Source organism: Rhinolophus sinicus, chromosome 6 (assembly GCF_057876585.1).
Source record: "Rhinolophus sinicus isolate RSI-liver-muscle chromosome 6, RSI-T2T, whole genome shotgun sequence".
In the NCBI taxonomy this organism is placed as follows: Eukaryota; Metazoa; Chordata; class Mammalia; order Chiroptera; family Rhinolophidae; genus Rhinolophus; species Rhinolophus sinicus.
Genome location: NC_142506.1, coordinates 68,133,367 through 68,150,422, shown reverse-complemented (window position 1 = coordinate 68,150,422; position 17,056 = coordinate 68,133,367). Strand labels below are relative to the sequence as shown.

The 17,056-nt window shown below is 52.5% G+C and overlaps 1 long non-coding RNA gene across 1 annotated transcript in view; it reads left to right on the top strand.

The window, feature by feature from the left end:
• The window catches only part of LOC109457772 (uncharacterized), a 39,807-nt gene extending 25,644 nt beyond the window's left edge, over window positions 1–14,163 (top strand). Inside the window, exon 4 of the long non-coding RNA XR_016021587.1 lies at window positions 13,396–14,163. This is a non-coding gene — a long non-coding RNA (uncharacterized LOC109457772). The remainder of the gene's footprint in view (window positions 1–13,395) is intronic.
• The last annotated feature ends 2,893 nt before the right edge of the window (window positions 14,164–17,056 follow it).

Sequence of the window (17,056 nt, the reverse complement as noted above, 5' to 3'; positions counted from 1 at the left end):
TAGGAGTTCGTACCTGAGAGAAATGCACATGCCTGGTGGTGGGGGCACCTATGCACAAGCAGGGAGGTCAGAGGGGACTTGGGGAACTGCCCTCGGTGCGTGAGGGAGAGGACGATGCGCTTCGGCCAGCACGGCAGGGCTTGGGTTGTTAGGGCTCCCTGGAGGATTTGAGGTGCTCGAGGGCTGTGATTACAAAGTCCGGTGGCCACGGCCTGCCCTGTGTGGGTTCCCGTCTGTCTGTCTCCTCCATGCGGTGTCCTATGTGGGGGACACGAGTTCATGCCTGCAGGCATCTTCATGGTGCATCACATGCGTGCTCAGTAAGTGCTGGGTGTTCATTACTGTCACAGCCCTGGGCTGGCTGCTGCGAAGCTGGGGCAGGCAGGCGAGCTGCCCTTCTGTGTTACTCCAGGGGACAAATGATGGACGAAGGCAGTGGCAGCAGGGAAGGAAGAGGTATAAATTACAGGGGTTTAGAAGGTCTAAGCAACGGGGTCTGGTGACCCATGGACCTGGAGGGGACAGGGCAAGGATCTGAAAGAGAGAGCGGGGTCAGTGGCAAGCAGCACTAAGGGACCGAGGCAGAGAGTAGAGGACGGGAGCCGGCGGTTGAGGGAAGACAGTGAGCGCAAGTCTCTGTGCCGTCGGTGGTATATCAGGCAGTGCCCAGATGTACGGGTCTGGAGCTTAGGAAGAAGGCTCTTGCTGGAGACGGAAACTTGAACTTCTCGGCTTCTGCTGGGACTGAGACCACGTGCATCTGTCAGGATACTTTGGGTTGCAAGTAATTATAAAACTCCACCTCAAAATGCTTCAACAATCGAGAGATTTCTTGTCTTGGAAAAATGAAAAAGCCCAGAGGGAGGTCACCAGGCCGTTTCATCGGGGCTCCCGCCGTGTTGCTCTGACACACTCTGGGCTCTGGCTGCTTGCACGACACCTTCTCCCTGCCCAGCGGCCGACGGCTCCCTCAGCCCCAGGCGTCATCCACGGGCACCTTGCACAGTGGCCAAAAGAACAGAGACCGTATTTGAAATGTCTCTCTTAGAAGAACAAGGCACAGAAGGCGTTCCCCAAACTCTTCAGTCCGTCCACCTGAAGAGTGGGGGCCCCTGGAGCTTGAGGTGCAGCCGGCACGCTCGGGACGCACCGGAGGGAGAGACGGTTACTTGAATAGCACCGGCATTCTGTCGGGAAAAGGAACATGGTGGCCAACCAGCAAGGTCACTGCACCGTAGGAGAAATGGCTGAGCTACCCCCGAAGGGACGGAGCGTCCAGACTTCAGGAGCGTTCGGAGAAAGGAGACTCCTGAGTTGTGTTGAAACGCGTCTTCACGTTTGCCCGACCCTCTGGTTGACTTGGGCGGGGTTGCCTGACGTGCAGGGGACCGAGTGGAGAACATTTGTGCAGGAGACACGTAGGCCGTGGAGGAGAAGGGTGAGGTGGAGGACAGAGAAAGCGATGGCTCGCGGGAACTCTTGTTCGGTCACGTGTTACTGAGGACTGCCATCGACCGAGCTCTTTGTCACATTCGGGTCTCTGTCACGTGCTCGCTGCGTCTTCCCGGGAACCCGCTGCGTCACACACGCTTGAGTGTCTCCATTTGCAGGTGAGGGGAGTAAGGCTCGCTAGATGAAGTACGTATGGAGACCTGCCACCGAGTAAGTGCAGAGGGGACCTGAGCTCGGTCTGTCCGCCCCCACTTGTGTTCCAGGGCAGCCCGCCCTCCTGCAGGTAGAAAGTGGCCCATCCTGTTAACGCTCTCATTTCCTTGCCGCCTTCCTCTTCAGCCAGCTCGATGGGGTTTAAGTTCATGATTATCTTTTTAGGCCTCTTCTTTTCACTGCAGCTGTTTCTTCCCCAGAAAGGTTGCGACAGCCCTTAAAGGCGAAGGGGACAGAGAAACTGTTGGCAGAACGATGGTGTGTGGGTTTCAGAGTCTCTTTCCATATTTTCTTTCTCAACAGAAACCCAACTCAGGTTGCCGGGTCTCAGGATTCGAGAGGTGGGCTTTTGGTCCGGCTGTGAGCCTGTATGTCTGACAAGCATTGTTCCTGGCTGTGCCCTTGGCCTTGACAGCTCAGGGAATGATGGCTGAATAAGCCCACGAATGAGAAGAAAGTTTGGGCCCATCACAGGGTAGCTGGGCTTTGTTCTGAGGGTGACTGATGGAATCCCAGAAGAATTTTACTGGAGAGCAGTGCACGGTCATTGTTCTCTGGGGTAGACCATTATGGGGGTCACAGTTTATCAGGAATTTATATGGCCAAGATGGGAGGGCAAGGAAACGGGACAATGTGTGAGTCCAGAAGAAACATGTTGAGGGCTACGTTTTGGCTGTGAAGAGAGTTGGGGGTGGAGAGGGGGCTGGGCGAGGGGGCACAGGTTCCCGTATTTAGGAGGTAAGAGGATGCCAGGTAGTCTGTCAGGGCGAACGTAGGCGCATGTCAGCAAGACAGCTTTGGAGCACGCGTGGTGAGGGCGGCTGGGAGGGGCCACGGGGCAGCCAGGTGGGGAAGGTGGCTGGGTACACGGACCCAGGGTTCAGGGAAGAGGCTGGGAAGGTGCCCTTCGCGTGGTATGTCCTCACGGTGGACAGAGCAGGGGACAAGCCTGGGCCCCCAGCATGAGTTCCTCACGCAGTTCTTGAATTCTGTTTGGAAACTTCTGGAGCCTAATCTGGTGCAGTCTGGGGACGACGCAGAGGGGGCGGAGGGATGTCAGCCATGTGAAGACAGCCAGCCTGGCATTTCCGTACACGTGCGAGTCGTTGAGAAAGCCCCCCACGAGCGCTGGTGGGGGGAGTTGGGCATGTGTGCGCCGTGGCTGGGTGTCTGAGCTCTGCGTGTCCCTCAGGCACCAGCGCCATCTCTCTTCGTGGCCCAGCTCTGCACACCTGTCTCTTTCTCTCGAGCCAATCAACTGCTTTGCCACGTCAGCCTCTGGGGTTCTCTGTGACCCAGGGACTGAGGCATTATTCTGGGGACGAGCCAAGGAGAATCACGACAACAACACGAGACACACGATGAACAACTTCCTCTTCTGTTTTCCTTTCAGGCGCATGGTCATAGGGTCGCAACTCTTGAAATGCATGTTTTTGAAAAATGTTGGAGTTTCCTATTTATTGCCCCCAGGCTGTGAAGGGACAACTTCCTGCTGTTCCCACCCGTCTCCTCCTGCGGCTGGGGGAGGAGCAGCCTCCGGCCTCCCCACCGACTACGCGGACGGCCAGCCAGCCCCGTGGCACGATGGAACGCCATTGATTTTTCATAAAAGTTTAATGAGATGATACAGGTCAAAAGCTTTGCAAAGTTTGCTATAAATTTCAGTGACGAACTGAGCAAGATATAATTGGATAAGAAAATGGAAATGGAACATGGGGCATGCAGTGGGGTTGGTGGGAGACTCATGGGGACGGCCCCCCACCCCGGCTCGGGGGTGTTTTCCTAAGTAGACGGCTGACCCTCAAGGACAAGAGACTCCAGGGCCAGTCAGCCCCTGTCACTGCCGCCGAGGTAACAGAGCCCGTCGTCCGTTAGTTTTTTTAACGTCATGTCAATTCATCGCGTCCATTTCAGGTGTGCAGACCATGTGCTTTGCCCCTGACTCTGTTTCCAGGTTGTGCTTTGGGTCATGCTGTTTAAGCCCATAATAAAGAACAGTGTAAATTCTCTTTCTACAAAACCAACCGCTCAATTTCCAGTAACCTGTGACTTATGTGATATTGATTAGCTTTAAATTTTCTAAGTGAATGCACTTTCATTTTTGTGTTCGATACACTCTACCTCCTTAAAAAAGGATGGCTGTGCTTTTCATTTTCATAACATAACTTAAGATTTTGAAAGTCCGTTTCCGTAACATTGGAAATGATAACTGGTCCTAGCAGATGCTCCTTCTTCCTGTTAAAAAGCGACAATCTCTATAAAGACTGTTGCAGAGTGTGTGTCACTGATTTAAATTTACTCGCTCAACAGGGCACACTCTACCTCACAATCTGTTTGCGAACAATTTAACATCATGAATGTCACACACAGACCCGTGATGCTTCCTACAGCCGGGTTTGGGCAGCGGTACGGAGCAGGCAGGGGTGTCACCGTTCATTCTGTGTGCGCTCTTTTGCCTCCTGGCTTTCCCAGTGGCCGCGTGAACTTGCTCCTTTATTGGTGACGTTAAGGATCGGGTTGGGTGGGTGACTTGTGGCTCTGTGTCCTGCTCGGCAGAAAAGCAGGGAAGCCTGGGAAGGAGGAAGGAAGCTCCAGCAACATTCTCAGAAGGGAGCCTTATAATTTAGCATCGCAGTAAATTACTAGGACGCTGTGCAACCGTTACTTAATGGACACAAAGTAATTATAGCCTGAGAGACGAGCGTCGCATCCTGCGGATACACAGTATAATTCCTTCTGGAGAAGCAGAAACACGCTGCCAACACCGTGTCGTGTTGGCTTCTGCACCCGGCATTGCAGAGGGGTTTCTCAGAAAGGGGTGGGGAGCCGGCACGCAGTAACCTGAGCTTTGGACTTTGGACTCGTCTTTGGTGGCTCTTTTGTAAAAGGAAACACATAACTGAAACTGCAGCATTTGTCTCTCTGTAACAACCGCTCTTACTTACTGATGGGAATGATAATCACAGTAGCCGGTGGTGAGGTGTGGAACCCTGTCTCTCTGCTCAGAGGTTTTATACCTCAGCGCCTTAGCTTTGCCAATAGCCCTGCGAGCGTATCATTCGGTATTTTGTAAGAGATAGACGCCCATCCCTCAGAGAGGTTAAGGAACCTGCCCAGTGTCACACAGTGACTAAGGGGAAGAGTCTGGAGTGCAGGCGGGTCGGCGTGTGCAGCATCACTTGTCTTCGGGGGGATGGCTGACAGCACTGTTGCTGGTTCTGGGGCCCTGTGGCTGTGACTTTTGCTGGGCCGGTGGCTCTCATGGGTGTTGGGTGTCCTCGGAAGGACAGAGGCAGATTGCCCCTTAAGACCCCAAAGGGATGTGTTTTCTAGTCTTGGTCAAAGGTTGTCCTGAGACAAGAAACACAGGGAAGCCTAGTGGTTTCTCTAGTTGACTTTGAAGCATTTTCTGAATATTTTCATGATAACTTTGACTTAGACTGAAGAACTTTTGGAGCTTTTACTGGTTCATTCATTTATTCATTCACCACCTACTATATACAGCTGTGAAGAAGGCAGGCGGGGCCTCACTCACTGGAGGTAGAGACAGAATCAACAGGCCCAGGGATAAAGCAGCAGGGCAGGGGTGTGAGCCATGCAAGAAACCTCACAGGCAAGATGGTGTCTAGTGCTAGCGACTTCATTTAGGTAGAATGGCGGGCAAGGTGGCCCCTCTCAGGAGGTGGCCCTCAGGTGACATAGGAATGACAGCTCCAGCCACACAGAGATCTGAAGGATCACAGTTTAGGCAGAGAGAGAGGGGCCGGGAATGGACCGTGGCTGATGGGGGAGCTGCGCTCGATCGACGTGCAGCTTTCTGTGCAGGGGTGTAGCCCCTGCTCTTCTCTGAGCGTGTGCAGAAGCTTAGACATTTATGGGTCCTGTCACTCCCTCGTCCGCCAAGGTGTGATACACCTGCTGCGTCCGAGCACTGCTGGGTGCTGGGTGCATAGTGATGAGAAAGACGGGGTTCCTGGCCCCTGGGAGCCTCCGTCCTGGGAGGCCGCTGGAGAAGGAAGCAGACGTTTGCAGTGCAGAGTGACAAACGGTGTGAGAAGGGGACCGCAGTGGGCTGTGGGGACACAGGAAGAGCATCTGTCCTCGTAAAGGTCTGAGACCTCGGGGGACGCTTCTTGGGGTGAGGGAAGCCTCATCTGAGACTTGAGATACAAGTCGTCATTGGCCAGGCAAAGGGTGGAAAAGGGGGTTCCCGGTGGAGGCGTCACTTAAGGAAAGGTCAGGGGTCCAGTGAGCACAGGGTTAGGGTGGGGACCACAGTGCAGAATGGACAGGACAGAGCCAGGCGGGGCGGGCTTCGCAAGATGTGCCAACTGCACCTGAGAAAGCAACGCACACATACATTTTCTTAAAACAATTAAGGTGTAATTGACATAACGTTATGTTAGTTTCAGGTGTACAATATAACGATTTGATATTTGTATATATGGCCAAATGATCGCCACAGAGAGTCTCGTTAACATCTGTCCCCATACACTCATCCACGCATGTGTTTGTGTCAGAAACAGTATCATATAATATTAAGAAAGAGGAAAGAAATGTAAAGTAGCTGTGCTTTTCAGAGCAATACGTCTACCCTGGAGGGAGGGGATTCGTGTTTCCAAACGGCAGCTTTTTTAGTTCAAATCCCTTCATAAGTTAGGACTCAGAAAGCAGAGGCTCCCTCGTTCCTTGTGTGATCCCGGCGTCCCTTTCACTGCCCACCCCCCTCCCCGCCCCGGGAAAGCACATGTGCCTTGTTTTCAGTAACTGATACAAGCACTTTGATAAACAACTTATCTTGGCGACAAAGGACGCAACACCAGCAGGAAGGAAGGTCAAGAAGAAACTAGAGTCAGGGGGATGAGCAGAAGGCCTGAGCACGTCTTTTCCTGCAGAGAAGTGTTTTGCCTCAGAAAAGGGTCACGTGGCTATCGCTTTCCTCCATTCAGTCTCTGCACCGACGCTGAGGTTTCGGAAGTACACTTAGTATGTGCTTGACACACGTGATCAATGGAAAGTGAAAAAGGAAAGGAATCTGTCCATTGTATGTGAAGCAAAAATGCTACATCCTGACCCTGGCGGGAAACAGTTTTTGTGCTGTTCTGTTAGGCGTCCGAGGCTTGCGAGGGGAAGGCAGGCAGCGCGGTTAGTGACTTACGTTGCGTGAAACCCACTCCCTGGGTGGTTTTGCCACATCGGTAAACCGTGATTTAATCTCCTACTAACCTGTGAACTTTTTTTTTTTTTTTTTAAAGATTTGATTGGGGAAGGGGAACAGGACTTTATTGGGGAACAGTGTGTACCTCCAGGCCTTTTTTCCAAGTCAAGTTGTTGTCCTTTCAATTTTAGTTGTGGAGGGCGCAGCTCAGCTCCAGGTCCAGTTGCCATTTTCTAGTTGCAGGGGGCACAGCCCACCATCCCCTGTGGGACTCGAGGAATTGAACTGGCAACCCTGTGGTTGAGAGCCCACTGGCCCATGTGGGAATCAAACCGGCAGCCTTCGGAGTTAGGAGCACGGAGCTCTAACCGCCTGAGCCACCGGGCCGGCCCCCTGTGAAGTATTTTAACTGAAGACCTGGCAGGTCCTGTCCAAGATGTCATTTAAAAGGACGTGTCTTATGAATTTGGAAAGCGAATGCTTTGCCCCAAATGTGCCTTTTCTTATGTCAGGAGAGTTCAGTTGATTCTCAAGAGCTCTGAGTGGTTTGTGGGAAAAGTGAGGAGAGTGAAGGAAGAGTCTCATCTGGCTGAGTGTGAGCAAAGAAACAGCAGATGCCATATATCTCTACATATCTAACTGTATCTTCATATATCCAACCAGATATAAAAATGACACTGTACCAGTATCATCTTAAAACTTTGCAAAGAAACGATTGGAGTATAATGGTAAAAAGAGGGCGCCCAGGTTTTATTTTGCCCCCCAATTGAAGGGACTTGCAAGCAGTTTCCTTCCTCTTGCAAATAACCAACATAGGTTGTCCATAGAGTCAGGAAACAGGCGACACATAGATTATATATTAAGAATCTCGCAGTCTGTACAACAGACCGTGTGGGACTCTGTTTCCCACCTTCAGGACACCGGCTTGGAGGAAGGTGCTTTGCAGGCATGCACACAGCATGCGACAGGCCTGCTTCCCCTCCCAGAAGCTGTGCTTCAGCCCCTGCCTGCCACCACGGCCAGCCCTGCTCCCAGCACATTCACATGTCCCCACGGGGTGCCCTTTCTGAAGCTCCCTAAGTTGAAGTTACTGGGCATCTCTGAAAAAGGGCAAGTGGCCACCCAAAGTAGCAAATGAGCAAAGCTAAGGGATAGTCAGGGGAAGTCAGGAAGGCTTCCTGGAGGAAGGAAGCTTAGGCTTGGCTTTAAACGAGCAGCAGGATGGGGGCCAAGTGTGGCAGATGAGGGTGGGTGGCCATCCTGGGCACAGAAGAACTCACACTCCTTTTTGAGGGCCAGAGAACGCAGTGATTGTGAACCCCTCCAAATCTGCTCTGGAGATGGCAGGTCCCTCCTCCCCCAGCTCTTTGTTAACACCAGAGGTTGGACTCTAGTCTCTGAGGGGCCTGGTGGCTCCGTGTATATTGGTGGTTTCTGAGCAAGCAGGCCCCCTTTCTCTAGTTGCCTTCAAGAACCAACCACAAAGAATTTGGTACATTTTTCTTCTTCCTCCCGACCTTATCACAAATCTCCCGTTTCTTTGTGTGAGGCGCTTGGTCATTCTTCCCTTTGCTGGCATGAGTCTTCTCGCCTCTTCCCTGCGCCTTTTCCTTCTGCTGATTGAGACGAGGCTGGTCGCTGAGCACAGGGCAGGAAGAGAGGTGCCAGGTCATCACTTTTGGCCTAATCTGTCCTCGGCAGCTGGCTCCCTGGCAGCCCCAGCCGAGAAAAAGGGACAGAGAATTCAGCCCCCAAGTCAGGCCCTCGGGAGGGGAGTTCTGCCCTGTCCTGCCCGGGGGGGAGTTCAGAGGGACAGGGTGATAGATGTCACAGACACCCCCATGTCACTTCGGGTTGGTGCAGAGCCATTGGCTGGATGCTTTAGAATATACAACATGCCAAACTGCAAGAGTATTTGAGAAACTTCAGAACTCTGCTCTGGAAGTGGTTTATCCCTCTCTGAGGGACACTGATTCTGGAGTTTCTTATGAATTCATTTTTAATAGTTGAATTTCAGGGGCGGTGGTTAGTAGAATACCAGGGCCTTTTCACGGAGGCCTGTTTTGGGGCCAGCTCCTTGAAAGCAGCGTCTTGTTTTCTGTGTGTGTATGTGTGTGTGTGTGTGTGTGTGTGTGTGTTTCAGACCATTCCCAGGTGAGTGAACTCTTAGATTTGCCACAAGGATCTGGACTAAAACGTTTCCGTGTATTATTGATACTCTTGTTGCGATTCTACTATGCTCGTTTCTTTGCCAATTCTCAGTGTGCTGAAAATAGTGAAGGCTCAAGGCCGTCAGGTGGGAGATTTGCGATTTAGATTTCAATCCCTCTGACATATTGAAAACGTCTCAGAGAGAACCTCCGTCTTACACGCGCACACGCTCCCTCTCATGTGGTAACAAAGAAGAGAAGAGAAGAGACGCAGGTGGCTCCGATGTCACGTGGACCGAGTGAGCTTCCCCAGAAGAGTCCTGGTGGACACTTCTGCCCGTGCACAGCCTAGGATCCTTTGGAAAGTTGGGTCGAAAATGCTGGAACTGCCATGAGAAAAACAGTTGCTCTCCACACGGGCACCTGTGACGCTGACGTGGGGAAATCAGACAGCTGATCGGCTCGGACAGTCAGCAGTGAGATTATGTTTTACGGGGTCTGGATACGTGTTTTCAAATGAACTTCAGAGCAGGGTGGAGAGTGCAGCGTGGAGGAAGGACGGTCAGGGAAACGTCTCGGGGCTTCGCAGGAGCGCCTGCGTCCTCCTGTGAACACAAACCTCATTGTGGAAACTCAAAACATGGTACTCACTGAGACTAAGTTTAAAAAATACAAAACTTACCTTGATCTTCCTAGGGGTTGCCATGGTTCCGAGCAATGCATCATCAAAGCCGTGGCACCCCAATGACGTATGAAAGTCATATATCATGACAGGCTATGGCTTGGATGATGTATGAGCGTCATCCATCCTTACGGCACCGTCGGCCTCGTGATGTATGACTCAAAACACTGCCGATTGGTTAGATCAACACACAGGGACCTCTGTGTCCGGGCAGGAGAACGGCAAATGGTTTTGGACCGAAACACAACTGAACTTCTCAGAGACGTGTCACCAGTAAAAGCAGTCCTGTGTGCTTGCGTAGGCTTCAAAGGCTTGCTCGGGAGTGGTGGGGTGAACTGCAGGGGAAGGACCACGGTGGCGTCTCCTCCCAGGCCCCTGGAAACCCATGTCTGGGGCCAAGTGTTCACGTGAGGGAGGGCAGCGGTCCTGTGGTTTGCTTAGCAAGAAGCCGTGCACTTCACGCACCCGCTGAAATGCCGGACCCTATGGTGAAGCTGATCTTAGGGACCCGGAAACCGAGGTTCCGAGAGGTCGAGGGAGGTCCGGTCACGAGAGTCCTGATTCTGTCTGCCTGCCGAACTCCTGAGCTGGGTTGGGTGGGTTTGTTCTGATTTCGCGGCCTCTGCGTCGAGGAATCCTTTCTTTCTCTCTTTAAAGGGAAGATGGAGAAGCCGTCATCTTCCCACCTCCCCAGCCTCCGTCCTCACCCTCCGACCACTAAGGCACGGCATTTGGAAAAGCACTTCTGGAAGAGCTCAGCACTGTTGGGTAGGCTTTGGGCAGCTGCGTTATTTCTCGGGGCCCTGCCAGACGCCTGATCCGGCCTGAGTGCCGTGTGGCCCTGGGAGGGTGGCTCTGTTGTGACCAGTAACTCCACTTCACCCTGTCGTCCCACCCCACAGCCCCCTTCCTCCCTGGCATCCGTGCTCCCACGGTAAAGCCATCCTTTGCCCAGTAGCCAGACAGATGATTTAAACGTGCAAATCCTGTCATGTCACCATCTTACTCAGTTCCCTCCGGGGGCTGCTCGCTGCGCTGAGGATCAAATCCCTGCCCGGAAGCCCCCCTCTGGCTGCTCCTTGGACGGGCTCGGGGCTCTGAGGGCTTCCTCATACATCGATGATCTTCACCAGCTTTGAGTGGCCCTCCTTTCTTGTGACTCAGGGCTCGTCTTAGGTGCCACCTTCTCGGAGAGGTTGTCACCTCGTCACTCTTTACCACAACTCCCTACTGCTCATAGCTTACCTCTCCCTGACATTTGACTGTTTATTGACCTGTGTATCACCTCCCTCCTGGACCCCGGGGAAAGCCTGTACCTCGGCTCCCCTGTTCTTGGCTGTACCCCCAGGGCCTCGGATGGAGCCGGGCCCCCGGGAAGTGCTCACCGAGGGGTCTAGCAGCAGAGACTGCTGGTCTGTTGATTGACTGACCAACAGTGACGGCAGCTATAGTGGGTGAGAAGATTCAGGATGAGGTGTTACGGAGCGAACGGAAAGAGAGAGAGATCGTAATGCGGCGTCAGGGCTTGAGAAGGACCGTGGGCTTATGGATGTGAAATGAGAAACGGGCGCTTTCTGCAGGAATCAGGAGAGAGCGGGGCGAGGATTTGGGGGAGGCCTCAGGGTCTCCAAAAGCGGCTTCTCCCAGGCCTCTGCGAGGGGTGTGTCACGTTGATAGTCAGACCGTCGTAGCTTTTGCAAACTTTGGAAAAGTCATACATTTTAACCACAACCACTTTCCGTTCCCTCTCATGCTGGGTGCTGTCAGCGTAGCTGTGGACGTTTCGTGTTCATAACCATCACGGCGTTTCCTAGTTGTACTTTACATGTTTTCCTGAAACAAGGTCCCCCACATTGTATTAGCTTAGGCGCCCCAAACCTAGACCCGGCCCTGGTTGAAAGTGTGTCATGGAAAAGTCAGACAAGAACAAGGGGTGTGGTTGTGTAGTGGGGTCTCATCAGCCTAAATGGTAGGAAACTGACTAATGTCAAATGATTCTTTCATTCTACGGTGAAAAGAAGTGTATGTTAGGATTTATTATAACTATTTCTTGTCAGAGAAAGAGCTTAGAGCCTGGGAAAAAAATTGGGAAGTTTCTGGCGCTTTCTTTCCCTTTAAAACTCACCTGTTCCTTGTCTCATTTTCTTGGCGTCTTATGAACCCATTGGCTTTTTAACCTTGGCTAAATTAGCTCACGTTAAGTTGTTACTGAGCTAGTCTGTTACCCTTCCCAGAGGTGTTTGTGGTCAGAGCAGGGCTGAGGGACGGCAGGAGAACAGGGGAAATGCAAGGTTAAGGTAGGTCCTGGCTGCACTGGCCCTTAATGAGCACGTTGACTGATTTTACCAGTATTTGTTGCGTGTCTTCCCTGTGCTAATTTTTGGGGATTCAAGGGTGACCCGAATCAGAAACCATCTCTGTCCTCGTGGTGTGAGAAGTGCAAATTCCCCCCACCCACTCGCTAAAGATGGAGGATCAAAGGTGGGTGCTGCTGAGCTGGGCACAGCTTGGCAAGCAGAGTCCAGGCAGGATTTTATTGCCAGTGACGCAAATACAGTCAGGGTGGCTCTACTCACAGCTGTGGGAGACACACACATCGAGTGACGCCAGCCAAGGCCCAGGGGCAAAGGGAGCCTTCAAGACCCTCACCTGGCTCAGGCCATCAGCGGGCTCCCGGAGGGACTGACCCTGGAGGGGTCCGAAGGGTGGGGACGCGGGTCTGGGCTGGGCTGAGCTGGGATGGAGGAGCGTGTCAGACCGAGAGAGCAGCATGTGCAAAGGCCCGGGGCTGGGAGGGGCCGTGACAAGCTTGGGGACTCAGGGCGGGAGGGGAAGGGGAACGTTTCAGGAGCAAGGGAACGTGTTTTTAAGTGTTTTAAAGCAATGGTGGTGTAATAAGATTTTAACATTAAAAAGAACTCTGGCTTCTGTTGGAACAGACGGGAGACCGAGAGGTTGTGGGGAGACTAGCTGAGACTGTTATTGTGGTGCAGGTGACAGATGACACCGGCCTGGTCTCGGAGGGTGACAGACATGCCTCCATCTTCCTTTTGTTACATGTCACGATCGTTGTGTGCACCCCTGGGCTCTCTCATCAACCTAACCAAGCAATAGGACCTAAAACAGCGAGGGCTTCAATATTGCTTTTCCCCCACTTTGGTTAAGTTTTAAAACATTTTCTCCATATTTCAAATATAAGCTCATTCAGTTCATCGCACTCTAGGAAACTCATTTGTCTCTGGTCGTCTTTTCCCACACAAAGTCCAGTCTTTCCCTCTGTACTTACAGTTGCCTGGTTTGTCATAGAAACTCTTTATTTTTTATATTCCGTGAGGTTTTTCATGGTAAGCTGTGTGGGTGATATAGAGACACATAACAAATGACCCCCGAACTTAGCAGTGGACAGTTACTATCTCATACAATTTCTGTGGGTCAGGAAAATGGGAGAAGCTGCGTTTCCTGGCTCAGGTTCTCTCCGGAAACTGAGGTTGAAACGCCCGTTGGGGCTGCCGTCAGCTGAAGGCTTGACCGGGGCCGGGGGGCGGGGTCTGTTTCCCAGGTGACTGGCTCACTGGGCTGGCAGGTCAGCGCTGGCGTCTGCAGGAGGCCTCGGTTCCTGTCACACAGGCCCGATGACAGTGAGTGGGCCTAAGCGCACAAAGGGCGGGGCCGCAGGGTCCTTTCCGATGTAGCTTTGGAAATCACACTCCTTCATCTGCACGATGTCCTCTTGGTTACAGGTGAGCCCTGTCCACTCGGGAGGAGACCACAGTTCTACCTGGAGCGTGAAGATCAGCGAGCAAGATCCACGAGCGCCACTGTGGAAGCAGGGGCTATGAAAGGTGAGAGACACAATAACGTACACGTGTACACACGTCAGGACGGAGCGTCGGACAACTCGCACATCTCCCTTCACAATGTTGCTTGTGGGAATTACACTTCAGCTTCCAGATTTAGTACCAAAGGGTCCTGTTTTCTGTGTCCTGCACTGTGGTTAGAAGATGTGGAGGAAGAGCTTGATTTATGGGAAAACAATGCCGGCTTGCAAAATTCTGGCATGCTTCAAAAACGTGTCAGGCTTTCATTCGTCATGGATACTAGTTGCCTGTAATTAAACAACATACCCGGTTAGAATTCACTTTGGCAAATGAGGTGGATATTGTTTGTGCTAATTGAGGGACCGGTTTGGGACTCCAGAGGCTGTGGGAGGGAAAGGCATTTCCTGGTCCCGCAGAGATAAACCATAGACTCATGAAAAACAGAAATAGCAGCTCGGAAACTAGTGAAAGGAGAGTATGTCATGGTTGTTTGCTCAAGGAACTGTGTGCACAATAGATGCTAGAACCGTTCAGAGGAGGAGGGGATCGTGAGGAAGAGAAGGGCCCGGAGGCCTGTGGAAGTGATGGCGTCGGAGCTGGGTCTTACGAGGCATAATCGATTGATTGATCAGTCAATCAATACAAGGCGTAATCGATCAATTAAAAAAGTTATTAATCACCTATTGCTTCGTATTTATGTGTTTATATTTTATCTAGCATCAGGTTAGCTGACTATGAAATGATTTCTGCCTCCAAGATCCTTTCAGCCTGTTAGTGACATAAATAAAAGTAGACAAGGTTTCTGGGGAATTGCACTCGGATGAGCGACGGGACCGGGGCGGTAATTGAGCCCATGTGTGTGGAATGGGCTCTTTCGCGGGAAGGAAGAAGGAGACCAGGCCGTGGATGGCTGAGGGGCTTCTAGAATTTTCCTGCAGCCACTGAGGAATCATTTCAATACTGTGAACAGATGTGTTCTCTGTGCTTTCCTCTCGTCCGCCCATCATGCCAAACACGCAGGGTATCTTTTTGCTTTTTTTAATTGGGGAACATTGGGGAGCAGTGTGTTTCTCCAGGGCCCGTCAGCTCCAAGTCGTTGTCCTTCAATGCAGTTGTCGAGGGTGCAGCTCAGCTCCAAGACCAGTCTCCGTTTTCAATCTTTAGTTGCAGGAGGTGTAGCCCATCATCCCATGCGGGAATCGAACCAGCAACCTTGTTGTTGGGAGCTCGCGCTCTAACCAACTGAGCCATCCGGCCACCCACAGGTTTCTTTTGAGGAAATAACTCGACTGACCCAGGTCTGCCGGATCCCAAACCCTGGGTTCAGTGGGGGATGTTTTGGGTAGAGGTGGAACGGGAGAAGGGGGAGCCCACAGCAGAAGGGCCAGCAGCCCTGCAAGGGAGGGAAGAGACATGTGTAGGGAACTGAGAAAGGCATGCTTTTGAGCTAGAAGGCACTTTTTTATAACCTGAAAACAGGATCAAGTCACAGTTGCCAGCAGCTCTTTCCCGCCGGCCATCGTAGCCACGTATCCTTACCCCTGGGTCGCCATGTTTTCTCCAGCTCTTATGGGTCATCTGACACCCAGCACCCATGGCGTGCCACCACGACCAGGGCTGGCTTTGCCTAAACGTCTTGGAGCCATGGGAACAGCTGAGGGAAATATGCCAGTGGCGTTTTTCTCTTGGGTTTTTCAGTTTGCTCGTTGTGGACCTGCCTTTGAGTTGATTGAGACCAAAAAGTCCAACACTGACACACGAAGCCTGCAGCCTCTGGGGTCCCCAGGAGTCCTGCAGTCTTGACAGCCAGACAGTCAGGGACCTGCTACAAGCTGTAGCTGCCAGGGGTCACAGGCAGCCTGACTCGCGGGCAAAGTGACGGGGGCGCGTTCAGAACGACCAGATGCCCCTCAGCCGTTCCCTGTGATCCGTGCACACCGCCAGCAAGGTGTCTCCTTGTGACTGTCACTTCCTGCTGCAGGCTGTCGGATGGGTCTCAGTCTGTGGGAGGGGTGGTGAGGGACCCTGGTGTCTCTCAGGGTGGGCCCCAGACACGGCCCCCAGACCTGCCCAGATGTGCGAGCGGCTGCAGGAGTCGTGCCGGTGGTGACACTGCACGTGCAGGCGTGGGCGCCTGGGACAGGGCTCACCTGTCCTCACTGTGTCAGGGTGCCGAGCAGGGACACTGAGCTGCGGCCACTAAGCGTGTGATGTGACACCTGTAAAGAAAGAAATGTGGGCCTCTGCCAGCGGTCCACGATGTTTCCTTCTGCCAGTTTCTGGGAGGGCAGTTTGTATCATAAATGGGCTAGAAATTCCCCCTGAGTGACAGGAGCTCACGGTCGGTTTCAGGTGCGATGGGATGGGCGCCTCGATGTACAGTTTCCACGTCCCGGACAGCAGATTCGGGCTCATGAGAGACGATAACTGGGATGCCTGGCACCTTAGTTGTCGTGCGTCTGAGAGAGGACGCCGAGCAGCTATCAGAACTAGGGAAAGATGGAAACTTGCGTTCGTTTCAACTTCTGAAACCCTTCACATGGCTAACGTTGTTTAAGAATTTGTGAGCAAACTAGAACAAAATCAGGACCAAGAGAAATAAGAGGGGAAAAAATAAGTGGGGCCCTCACTTAGAGGATTTCTTCCATCCTTAGAGTGCTCACGCTGCTACTGCTTGTGCTGGGATTTATAAATAGGAAAAGCCAAGCGTTAGAGGAACAGCTTTGGGAAGCCTTTGTGTGGCGGAGCCTTTGGGTTTTGCAAAAACTGCTGTAGGGTGTAGGATTGGGACTCAGGGAATCTGTGGCTTCAAGCCTTCCATCTCGAAGTCCTAGCCCCTGAAAAGACCTGACACGTAAGGAAACAGTGGGCACAGAAACCTATTTACGTCTTACGCAGAGGCACCGCTGGGATCTGGAAAATGCGAGCAATTGCCTCACGCAGAAAACATCGCGCTGAGCTCCTGCTAGGACCAGGGTGGAAGGGTAAGGAAACCACAGGCAGATGGATGACAAAATACTTTCAGCTGCTCCTGCGTGGGGCCCACCCTGCTGGGAGGCTGGGAGGGTGCCGCCAGCTGCTGCAGGAAGCCCTGAGATGCTGTTTGTGGGGCCCACTGCTTGAAACTGATAGGAGCCTAGCGTGGATCAGCTCATGGAGGAAGGAGAATGTATTGGCTCATGTAAGTCTAAGGTAACAGGAGCCATTGAGACGGCGTCTGCACGGCGGGCCAGGGGCCCCCTGTCCAAAGGAAAGTAGGTCCTGTTACCCAAGAAGGGGAGGGGGCTCCTGGGCAGGTAGAAACACACCTGGTGGGCTGCTCGTGCCCACGGATCCCGTACACACCCACCTGCAGCCGGGGCCCAGCTGCCGCCGGGCACGACATCCCCAGGCATCAGGCTGGGCACCGCCATGCTCTGACCTTTCTTTCTTCCCTGCTGTTTCTCAAGGCTGTTTCTGTTTTAAGAAGATACATCTATATCTTGAGGTATATATATATATATATATATATTCCATAGCATTCAAATAGAAAGTAATGTCATAAAATGGAAGGAAAGGTCTCCTCTTCACCCCGTACCCACCA